At 45.3% G+C, this 12,442-nt stretch overlaps 1 protein-coding gene across 3 annotated transcripts in view; it reads right to left on the bottom strand.

Moving 5' to 3' along the window:
- CREBRF (CREB3 regulatory factor) overlaps nucleotides 1-5,462 on the bottom strand; it is a 64,428-nt gene extending 58,966 nt beyond the window's left edge. For 2 of the 3 annotated variants that reach the window (XM_025270850.2, XM_006058702.4), the window contains exon 1: nucleotides 5,317-5,462. The gene's annotated coding sequence lies outside the window, so the exon portion shown is untranslated. Of the gene's footprint in view, nucleotides 1-3,769; nucleotides 4,470-5,316 lie in introns of those variants that run through there. The other variant, XM_006058703.4, reaches the window with a different exon arrangement.
- Between the last annotated feature and the right edge of the window lie 6,980 nt (nucleotides 5,463-12,442).

Below are 12,442 nucleotides of genomic sequence, written 5' to 3'. Positions count from 1 at the left end.
AGGAAACTGAAGGACAAAAAATAGCAAGCTCATGATGCTCTCACGAGAAACTTGTCAACGTCAACAATATCGAAAGATAAGTAAGTGAAAACATGACTTTGTAACAAAACATGTAAATATGGTTTGGGTGTTGTCCAAAGGACAGAATGACAGGATGATCAGAGTTGCTGGAAATTAGTGAGGAAATGAATAGCTCAGAAGGCTGCTGGGGGTGAAGACTTCCAACACAAATTTTGGAAGAAATGTCATGAATGGCTGAAAAGGCTTACAAGGCTTAGCTAGCAATGGAATGAGATAGTACTGCATTCACAAAGTACCACTGCGTGTGTGCTAAGTCACTTCAGTTCTGACTCTCTGTGACCCTATGAACTATATAGTCCACCAGGCTCCTTTGTCTATGGGACTCTCTAGGCAAGACTACTAGAGTAAACTTCCATGCCCTCCTCCAAGGGATCTTCCCAACCAGGGATCAAACCCTTGTCTCTTGTGTCTCCTGCATCGGCAGGCAGGTTCCTTACCACTGTGCCATCTGGGAAGCCCACTGCAGTCCCCTGCATCAAACTCTCTCCACATCTAACCCAAGTCATTGGGATAAAACAGACTTATTAGCAAGAATGATTTTACATATTTCTCCGTAAAGGGACTCTTGCTATACAGATGAATAATTATCCCAAACATCTAAGAAGTAAGAAATTTTGCTCACATTTGTCAAACATCTAGAGACCAAGTGTGCCAAGAGCTAATGACAAATTCACAGGACAAAGAACAAGGTTTTTGGTTGCTGTTTTCCTGGAAGGAGTATTTGAGTCTAACCAATGGAATGTACCTAACAACAGCAACAACAAAAAATCAAGGGATTTTTAAGAAATCATCGAAATAGCTTTTCTTACAAAAAAGGGTGAATTTTAACATGTAGACTTCTTGTTTGATGAGCAGATGGGGACTAATTACTCCCTTCCAACCCCAACGTCTCTACTAATAGCAGACTGACTTCACTGCCTTCTATCTAGAAGTTTTTAGCAATCAACTCACATGGATGGAGGAGCCTGGAAGGCTGCAGTCCATGGAGTCGCTAAGTCAGACAGGACTGAGCAACTTCACTTTCACTTTTCACTTTCATGCATTGGAGAAGGAAATGGCAACCCACTCCAGTGTTCTTGCCTGGAGAATCCAGGGACGGGGGAGCCTGGTGGGCTGCCGTCTCTGGGGTCACACAGAGTCGGACACGACTGAAGTGACTTAGCAGCAGCAGCAGCATTTATTTAAGCAGTTCAAAAACACTAAAAGGTGTTAGGCACTGGGGATACAGAAATAAGAGGAAGACTCTGACCTCAGGTTGCTCGCTGTTAAGTAGGTAGGGAAACACTGTAGAGTGCAGAAAGTCCTAATAAAAGAAAAACTGAGAGGCAATCACTAAGAGAAAGAAAATTAAATACGTATTTGCTAGGTGGTTTCAAGCAAACCCGAAGTATTAGCATATTCAAAGTACAAGAGTTTGAGAATAACTAACAATTTCCCAATAGTCCTGTGAAATAGAAGAAAAATCACTAATCCTTACCATTAACAAATTAATAAGCTGAATCATTCATAGTCACCCCGGCAAACATAGGTTAACCAGAACTAGAAACGAGATTGAAGGCCACAGGATGCTTTTTGGTTTTAAGAGGTCAATATATTCTCTTTTCTAAATTTTCACGCTCACCCTGAAATCCAGTTCGAATCAACAAGACTGGTGAAATACTACATAAAAACAAAATAGAAAGCTACACGTGAAAAAAGTACTTGCCTGTGTAACATTTTTAGTTACGGCATCTGCACTTCAGTGGGCACTCAGCACTGATATTTTCCAAGGAAGGGGAGGGGCGGCAACCTACATTTTGGCGGTCTGGTTTGAAAACGCACCCTATCCTATTTAGGTAATTCTACAAAGAGCTCAGGCAAAAACAAACAATGTGGCTCCCAAATTACATGTATGATATATATAAGATCTATGTGTGTTATCTATTCACTCGACCAACTTCTCTCCAAATAGTTAACACACTAAGGTTCTTAAATACATTTTAAAGTCAAATTTTTTTCAAACAGAATGAATCTCTAAAATAAATAAGACTTGACATTCCCACATTTGGTTTAAACAGGTTTTCAGGAAGACATCTATTCGCAAATAAAAATGTAGAATAAAATGTCGACATGCGGTCTTAATCTAAAAGTTCTTCAAGGCATGAGATACATACATTCTGCAAGTGCTCAAATATTACCCAAAGTTCATGTTTATATATGTTGCAATAACTTAACATCCAAGTACTTAAAACCCAGAGACTGATGTCTTGGAACATGGGTCGATAGACAAACTACAGCCTTCAAATATAGCCTGTTCTTATACATAAAGTTTTATTGGATTATAGCCCCAAACATACTGTCTATGGCTGCTTTCATGCTACAATCTGCAGACCCGAGTAGGTGTGACAGACACTACATGGCCGACAAAGCATAAATATTTACTACTCCATCCTATTCAGAAAGTCTGCACAGATTACTCTATCTTAGAATCATTAGAATCAATGATCTGACAAATTTATGTCCAGTCTAAGAGTTCATCTACTCTGAAAGCTGAACTACTGAATATGGTAAAAGAGGATTTGTCCCCAAAACATCCAAGTACAAACCTACACGGAAAGAAACCTCTGCTGAATCACTGAAAGTCATGTAGTTGTCAATCTACACCGAAAAATAAATTTTAAAAGCAAACGGTGAAAAAAATAAATAAAAGCAAACGGTGAATTTAGTTCACAAGCTTTTAAAACTTTGCTACAGTAACAGAATCAACATGCAAACTCACTGTGCTTTCATTGTCACTTGTACTTAGCTCACCACCACCAGGAGACATACTAATTATTCCTTTATTACTTATACTTGCATCCAAGAACCCACGCACATTAAACTAGTAAACCAAGACATCGTTTTTGTAGAAGTTTGTTTCCCCCTGTCATGACAGAGAATGGGATGGTAAGTGGAGGTAATCTCTTCTTCTAGATATATTTAGCCTCTTCTATGCTTATTAGTCTAAAAATTCCAAAGATGCTTTATTAATCACATAAAAAAGTTACATCCAAATAAGTCTTGTTGAATCTATTTGTCATTCTTAGAATAAGACAAAAAAGGTGAGCAAATACTTTCATTTGCCATAAAAATTATATTTAAGAACCCGAAGTCTATCAAATAATCAGGATTTATATTTTTATATATCCTTAACAGAACCGTGAGTCAATCATATCAAATACAGAAATCGATAAACCATTTATTTACCAATTATTTTTCTCCAGTTAACAAAATAGGAGATAATTGCAAATTCCTAAATACATACAGTCAACTCTTGAATAGCCCCTCACGATATACCTAAGGCATGTTCCTGACAGCAAGTGTTTAACCAAAGATGCATCAACAGCCTGGTACCCTTGAGAATACCAAGAGAGTCACAGGTTGTAAGGTGATGTTAACATAGAACTAAATTAAGCATCTAATACGGCCGAAGTGATGCCAAAATAATCATAAAACAAAGTAAAATAAGTGATTTTCTAATTACTCATACCATTCCTCTTTCATCTTTGGTGTTTCTCCTAGCTATTTTGGATTACAAGAAAATGGGAAAAAAATATTTAAAAGTACAACCAAGTGACAATCAGTTTACCATAAATCACAAGATTTATACAGAAGTCTCATTTTTTGCTTTTTTAAAAGAAGTCAGTCAGATCTTGATCCTATTTCTCACCTGCAGGGTATTCCCAAGACAAGAGTCCTAAAGAACCTTCAAACCTAAATAATTTTCTCAAGACTCAGTTTTCTCATGAAAGTATATTTAAGGGCTATAAATTTATGTAAGCAGGAGGGGCAAATTACTGTAAGCAGGACCAGGGCAAGCACGAAGGGCCTGATCTTTAGAAGGTATCCTGATGAAAAAAATGGAGACCCCGCCCAGCCCTTAACTTTCTCGGCTTTTCTAGTCCTGGTCTCCTCCGTGTAAAATCCAAAAAAAAAAACAGAACTTCCTCTTCACTGCCTCCTTCTATCCGGGGCCTGGTGCACAAATTCAGACCGCTAGTTATCCAAGTACCTTCTTAAGGCACTCTTCAGGCTCAAGCTCGCTCAGAAACAGCAAAAAGATTTGCCTTCTTGGGTTAAAGGAGGGCAATTACAGGGTTTGGCGGCCGGGTTTATCAGGAAGCTTAAAGCCGAGAAAGAGGGAGAACCCAAAAACTGAGCTCATCTACTCCCAGGAACCATCCCCAAGGGGCGGCTAGACTGCCCTCGGTACTTCCCTGCCTCCTCTGCTCGGGTGGGGAGAGCGGTGGGTCGGGGTCAGGCTCCCCTGAGCTACTTCATCGTCCCCTCGGACTCGCCTTCGGACACCCGAAACGCCCCCGGCCCGGTTCCCTTGCCCTTTGCCCTGTCTCCTCCCCTCTCAGTGACCCACCGCCACCGGTCCCCTCCCATCTAACATGGCCGCCCCACCCGGCCCACCCCCGACACAGCCTAACAAATGGGGGGGGCCGTCACACCGCCTCCCCCAAGCCCATTGGCGCGTCAGCCTCCGTCTGCCTGCTCCATTGGATGGCAGCGTCTGCCACTCTGCGCCGAAAGCTCCGCCTCCAAGCCGCTTCAAGCTGCTTTGAGAAGACATATAAACAAATCCCGGGAGGGAGGCCCCTCTCGGCAGTCTCTGGGGCGGGGACGAGAAGGGGGAGCGGCTACCCCCGAGACACCCCTGCCTGGACCCCCCCAACCGCAGCCCGCGCCTCCTCGTCTCCTGCCAGCCTGGTTCCAACCTTCGTGGCCCCGGCCCTTCCTCACACGCCCCTCTCTCTCCTCCTCCCCCGCCAGCCTCGCCTCCCCTCCCTTCCCCGGCCCCTCCCACCCGCTCGCTTCTCTGACAGGCCGGTTGCCGGCTGCCACGGCCCCGGGCTCCGAGGTAGCGGTAAAGGGCCAGGCGGCCTGGCAGGGCGGACGCTCGGCACTGCCCACCCCTGGCCTAGCCTGCCGTCCGCCCGTAGGTCCCTCTACCGCTGCCCCGCGCTTTTATATAACCGTCCCGGGCCGGGGGTGGGGGAGGGGAGCCGGAGTCCCCGTGACCGGCAGGCGGCAGCCTGCAGCCCGCGCGCCCCCAGACTCGGTCCTAGTCCCGGCCCCCGCCCCGTGCCGACCCGGCCCAGAGTCCCGGCGCTGCCGCCTCTTAGGCCAGCGGCCCTCCTCCGCCCCCCGCCCGGCTCGTCCCCTAGCCCAGGCACCTGCGGGCTCCGGGCGGAGGGCAGCGGACCTCACCTGTGGGTGTGGGGGCGGCTCAGGCGCTGAGTCTGGTTCCACTGCAGGGGCCGCGGCCCCTCTCCATGCTGCCTCGGGTTTGTTTTGTTTATGTCCTTCCTGACGGGTTCCCGGAAATCGCGTGACTCGCCCCCCTCACGTGGGCCGCGGCGAGGAGGAGGAGAGAGGCGGGGGCCCGCCGGCCTCGGGCCAATCGCGAGGCTCCCTGCAGCTCGGCCAATCAGGAGCTCGGGCCGGCAGAGTACCCCTATCACATGACGCGGGAGGGGCGGGTTGCCGGGAAAAACCAGGAAGAGGGGGCGGAGCGGGGGCTAAGCTTGTCGCTGCCGCGTGGGCGTGGGCCGTCTCTGATACTTAGCTACATTCGCATTTGTCCGGGATGTTTTGTTTTCAAATACTTTCACGTCCAGCATTATATCTAATATTACAACTACGCTGCGAGGCCTGAAATGCCCGTATGCCCATTTTACAGTTTAAGTTCACTGAAACTTGAGGGAAGCTACGAAAACGGCATTAATTTAGGAGGGGGATTGATTGCATCCAGTGTTTTAAGAATGTCCACAACAACCCCATCTGAACCACTTAATGCAGTGAGAAACTGACCTTGCCTGCAGCTGTTCGTTCATTCAACTTATTGCGCATATTTGCTCTAGACACTGGATTTCGTGCATCTTTAAAACGGCGTTATGTACACAATCGTACATACAGAATGCTACTAGAAGCGCCTAGACAAACAAGCCTATGTAACACTTTGACCTGAGTGTTTATGTGTGTGTATGTTCCCTAAATCTGTTCATAATAACACTCAGTGGTAATACACACATTTTTTAGACGGGGAAATTAAGGTTCAGAAAAGTTAAGTTACTTGCACAAGGTCAAGCAGCTTGTAAATGACCCAGCTGAGACTAGAACCCAGTCCTGTCATCACAGCCTGTGCTTCCAGGCTGCTCTTTATGTTTCTTAAGGGCCCAGAGTTCGTCTTCTGAGCACAGTACAGAAATATGATTTTAGTAAGCAAAAGGAAAGGAGGATGTGGGAACAGAAATCCTTGGCCAGATTCCTTTAGGATGCCAGTTTTCTCTTAGGAGTAATTGTCTTTGAAAAAAAAGGTGGCTTCTCTTTGCACACATGTAGGGAAGTAATAATGTGAGTGTCAAAACCACACTTTTGAATCGGACTTTCATAGACCATAAGCTTCAAGAGGACAAGGGTCAGCCTATATTGTTCATCTTCTACCTTTCATGCCTGGCATATGGTCATTAAGTACTGGTTGAATAGCAACCTGGGTTTGAAACCTTGTTCTACTGTATGTGAACCAGAACAAATTATTTAACCTCTGTGCGGCTCCTCTGTAAATACCTCATGGGGTTGATATAAGAACTGAGTGAAAAAATTCATATAAAGCACTTACCATAGTGTTTCACATAAAGTGAGCACTTAATGAATGACAGTATGATTAGACTGTTTCAAGTACATCATTTAGAAGATCCATAGCAGACTAAATAGCAAGAAAAGATAGCTCTAGGCTTACTTTTAGTAGTTTGCTGCTAAGTCGCTTCAGTCATGTTCGACTCTGTGAGACCCCAGAGACGGCAGCCCACCAGGCTCCCCCATCCCTGGGATTCTCCAGGCAAGAACACTGGAGTGGGTTGCCATTTCTTTCTCCAATGCCTGAAAGTGAAAAGTGAAAGTGAAGTAGCTCAGCAGTGTCTTGACTCTTCGCCACCCCATGGACTGCAGCCTACCAGTCTCCTCCATCCATGGGATTTTCCAGGCAAGAGTACTGTAGTGGGGTGCCTGTGTAGTTTAGCAGCTACTAAAATACTTTTGTACACAATATTAATAGGTAAGGATATGTAGGTACCAAAGAGGAAATTAAATCTTCCCTCTGTATCCTTCAAAATGAAGTGAGGGAATGAATACTTTCCCTACTGCACAGGAGATGCGTGCATGCATGCTAAGTCGCTTCAGTTGTGTCTGACTCTGTGCAACCCTATGGGCTGTAGCCCACCAGGCTCCTCTGTCCATGGGGATTCTCCAGGCAAGAACACTGGAGTGGGTTGCCATGCCCTTCTCCAGGGGATCTTCCCCACCCAGGGATTGAACTGGTGTCTCATGTCTCCTGCAATGGCAGGTGGATTCTTTACCACTAGCGCCATTGGTAGCAGGATTTTAGTTATTTTCTTGAGGCCAACACTTTGTTATTTAGTCACTAAGTCATGTCCAACTCCTTGCGACCCCATGGATTGTAGCCACCGGGCTCCTCTGTTTATGGGATTTCCCAGGTGAGAATAGTGGAGTGGGTTGCCATTTCCTTCTCCAGGAGATCTCCCCGACACAGGGATCAAACCCAAGTCTCTTGCACTGGCAGGTAGATTCTTTACCGAGTCCCTGGGGGAAGCTCCAGGGCTAAGATACCACCTTCTAATTTTCCATATCAACTGGAGTTTAAAAACGAAACCCCAATAGAAAAACTAGCTTGCGAGGTATGAGCCAGGTTCCTCTCACTCATTCATGAGATTCATGCATTAAAGCTCCATGGAATACATTACAGATGATCCTCACTTGTAATACCATGTTTGGAAAAACTGCAGCAGATGGTTAGCTCTTCCACTGTTACTGCTCTTTGAATATAGGTATTTTCACCTCCTCTCCTGGGCAGCAGTTTCTTGGGCTCAAGGAGCACCCAGATTCTTTTCACAGCAGGAGGCTCTGCCCACTGAAAGCTCTTACTAGTGAATTACGTTGTATTCCCGCCTTTGCATCTTCTGTTGTCTTGGAAAGGACAGACTTTTGGCTAACAGAGACCTTTCCATCAAGGTTTATTAATGGCTGTATCCTGCTCTGAAGTGAATGAAATCACTGACTCCTAATTGATTTGTTTCTCTGAGTTTTATCCTGCCAGATTGTGCCACAGTCAAAGTTGGCAGGGAGTTAGGACTCTGGAATAGCATTGCTTTGAGTTTCAGAAGGCTCTTCTTGTACAAAGTGGTAACAAAAGGCCATCACCACTTCCAACATGCTTGACCTTGATACTGGCAGAATCATTTCATACTGGGATAGCCTGAATCAGAAAAATATGTTTTACCCAAATATGAGACAATGAGGTAAAAAAGTAATACTTAAGACTCCACTGAATTCTTAAAAATAATTTTTATTTTGTGATTAGGTAACATATATACACCATGATAAATTCAAAAGGTACAAAAAGTATTAAGTGAATGTTAAATCTCTCTCCCACCCCTGTTCCCTGGCCCCTCGTGTCTCCTTCTCAGAACCAACCAGTTACCCACACTCTCTGTATCCTTCCAGAGACACTGTGAATGCAGATGTTTCATCCACTTGACACCCTGATGTATTTGAACCACTATTCTTGGTGCCAAGACCCCAACTGGAGTTTTACCACCAACTATGAGACCCAGAGTGAGGGGCTCGACCTCTCTGGGTTCTAATTTCTTCACCAGGAGAAACTGGATTAGAACTGGATGTTCTTTATGTTCCTTCTCTGAGTCCTCCTAAGGAGTTAAAATAACTGCTATAAGCCCTAACTTTCCTTTTGATCTAAAGTTTGCACTCTTAATTTTTCATTAGAGCACAGACTGAGCCCGGTCTGCTGATCACGCATACATCTTCTAAATGAGTGTTATCCTTTTGAATCTGTGTTTTCTTTCCAGACCCCTCCAGACCTATATGATATGTTAAGATTTCACAGCTTTGGAAGTGAGATTAATTAACTCAACACTGGAAGATCTCCAGGAAAAGCTGTGTCCTTCGGACACTTTTGAAAACCAATTTTCTTCCTGAGAAAGCTGGAGTGTTGCTGAGGGAGAATCTAAAAGAGATATTAATTGATGCTTGGGAATTGACACCCATTCCTCTTTCATCTCTCCTAAAAAATATTCTTTAAGGGAAGAGGAAAGATCAGTTCTTCCCATTGCCTAAGCCTCTCAATAGAACGCAGTGCTCTTTATGTGACAGTTCTGAGCTTCGGTTTCTTACACCAGAAGTTCAGCCCCAAATGCAGTTCCGTACATCGACCATTTACTTGTTTCCCCTAATTCCTCGTCCTCCAAATCCCAGAACACGTCTGCCAAAGGATAGGAGCTTGTGGTCAGAAGGTACAAATTAATCTCCAAATTCTAGTCAACCTCCACGGCTTAAGAGCCCGTATCTTTTATGAAGTCTGTTTCTATCATATCTCCCTTTTTTAAAAAATAAGAGGTTTTTTCTTTTTTTTTAATGTGAACCATTTTAAGTCTTTCTTGAATTTGCGAGAATACCGCTTCTGGCATATGGGATCATAGCTCCCCATCAGGGAGAGCTGTACTGGGAGATGAAGGCCTACCCGCTGGACGGCCAGGGAAGTCCCTACCATATCTATTCTGGCCTTCATTCATCTTCTTCCTTCTACCACCCAACTGAGAATTTAATATACTCACTGCTTTGCATTATTTGTAATATGTCTGTTGTTGTTATTCTATTAAATCAAGGGGCATAAACACTAATACATCCTTGAATTATGGAGAAAGCTTAGACAGCAGATTCAAGCTTGCTTAGTGACAAATAAAGGAAGAGAAAAAACAAAAAACCTGACATTTGTTGAGTGCCTAAGGTGTACAGGAAGACACAGTCTCTACCCTGGAGGAACTCAGAAAGCGGTGAAGACTTGACTCGGGAAGCTGACAATTCAGTAGAGTTTATGAGGGGAAGCCCTGACCTGCTTGTTAAGAACATGATACGTAAGTGTTTCAGGGCCACTTGCTTGCTGAATGATTTGGGCAAGTTCCTAATCTATCTATGCCTTGGTTTCTGTCACCATCTGCCTCACAGGTTGATTCTGAGGATGAAATGCGGGGCCTGATGTCTCATAGGTACTCAACAGTGTTGGTCTCCCCCTCCTCCACCTTCCAGGGAGAAACATGACTGGAAGTCTCTGGGAAGAGAAGCAGCAGGAGAGAAGGGAAAGAAAGTGGCATGGCTGGAGAGGGCAGCAAACAACTCAAGACTGTTTGGGGACACCATTATCTTCCACAGCAGCATTTCCATCAAAATTGTTTTGTCTGTTTCACTAAAACTGAAAATTTCTAGGACATCTAATAATTCCTGTGGGGTTCTTGTTTTTTTGCTTTGACTTTGTGTTTTTTTTTTTGCCAGCGCTGAGCTGAACATACACTTAGTAGCAGCCACTGTTACTGATAGCAAACCAGGAAGCGAGGGAATGAGAACAATCTAGCATTTGTTGTAGGAAAGACTCCCAAAGGCCAGGTACAATAAGACCTTCTTGTTGGGGAGGCCAGAAGTAGGAGGATAAAAACAAAGCAGAGGAACAGACTGATAAGAAGCAGGAACCAAGACCTGTAGCCAGATAACAGTTTGCTGAACTACAAACAGAGGTGCATTCCAAAAGGCCCAATCGGGCATAAAACTGTGAAGCTGGATTTGAAACACAGGAAGTAAACAGTCCAGAGAGGTTGCTAAAGAAAAGTAATAAAAAGCTCAGAGAATTGACGGTGAATTTAGGGGGTCCTGTATATCCAAGGTTTCTTCCCCCTACAAATTCACAGGGCTTCCCAGGTGGCACTAGTGATAAAGAACCCGTGTAAGAGACCTGAGTTCGAACCCTGGGTAGGGAAGATCCCCTGGAGGAGGGCATGGCAACCCACTCGTGTTCTTGCCTGGAGAATCCCATGGACAGAGGAGCCTGGCAGGCTACAGTCCATGGGGTCTCGAAGAGTCGGACACGACTGAACGCACACGCAGGTACAAATTCACAAGGTCATAAATTTCCTTCATGCTACAGCGAAACCAGGGATGGTGCCATCAGTTTTTAGTTTTCAGCCTGTTTTCACAAGGTCCAGCCCAAGAGTGGGGGTGCACAAGATAAATGGGTGTGATGTACCTGCATTCACACTTGAGCCACACCATGCACAGAGCACATTAACAAACCTGAATGCCAGCTGTGGGCTTTATCCTGTGCCAGGAGGAAGCCTCATTAATCTACCCCCATAACTCAATGCCCTTCTAGGCTCCTGCAGGGCTGCCTGCCTTTCTATACAGACCCTCAGAGCACTGGTTCCCTGCAACCTAGGTGGTACACCCATCACTCAGGCCAGGATTCAGCCAGGATTCTGACTGCAGGAGTCCTGGTGAGTTAGCTACCACTGCTCCCCGACGCCCTGACAACCCATCACCTCTACAAGAGGACGCCTCCTGCCCATGTTGCCCAATCACCTCTTCCCAGTCTGACAAAAGCAGAAGTCGCCTTTGGGGAACTTGGGAGTAGCAGATGAAACCAAATGGGGATCAGGACAAAGTCTGGGGCAGTTCCTCTTTCCTCCTAGCAAAGGAAGTAATAAAAAGATTCAGGCTCCTGCCAACTCCACAGGAGAAGAGAGAACCAGGTCAGTGGTTTTCTTCTCTTCTCTGGTTGGGGAACAGAGAAGTAGGGAGTAAGTATTAGAAAAGAGGGAAATGTACTATGCTGCTTTTTTTTGCCTTACCCCAACCCAGTCACACTCGGGTGACGTGTAAGGCAACACGGTAAAGTCCTTAGGGTCTGGCACCCAACAAACCTAAGTGAAGGTTAGTTGTTATTATTAGTAACAATGGTTCTGAACTTTTCTGGGGCTCTGATGAAAGCCACAGACTTGCTCCCCAGAGAAACTCACCCAAGTATACACAAATCTACTTTTGCTGCTGATTTCAGGCAATGTGCAGCTATTTGTGTAACACTCTGATTAGGACCCCTTGAGGTCAGAGGGACGCTACTCCAACCAATAGAACAGTTGCATAATTTGCAGGTCCAAGTGCAAAATGAGAATGTAGTGACCCCTTGCTCAAAAATTAAGAATTTCATGACGACAAGAGCACAACAGTAAACCAAGTGCTGGACCCTTCTCCGCATGGCATGGCATGACTGCACAGGTCCCACACCCACCCGGCTGGCTCACCAAGACCTCAGAGCTCTAGGTCAGACAGCTGTACCTTTGCTTTAAGCAAATGCAGTTATCTCAAGAATGGAACTTACAAAAACATGCATTTGAAAGCTGGCTGCCCATAGGACTCTCACTGAGCAAGCTTGTAGACATCAAATACTTGAATGCCAGAGAGCCTGCCCAGCAAAGCC

The sequence above is a fragment of the Bubalus bubalis genome, chromosome 19 (assembly GCF_019923935.1).
Source record: "Bubalus bubalis isolate 160015118507 breed Murrah chromosome 19, NDDB_SH_1, whole genome shotgun sequence".
NCBI lineage: Eukaryota > Metazoa > Chordata > Mammalia > Artiodactyla > Bovidae > Bubalus > Bubalus bubalis.
This window is presented reverse-complemented; position numbering and strand designations above follow the sequence as displayed.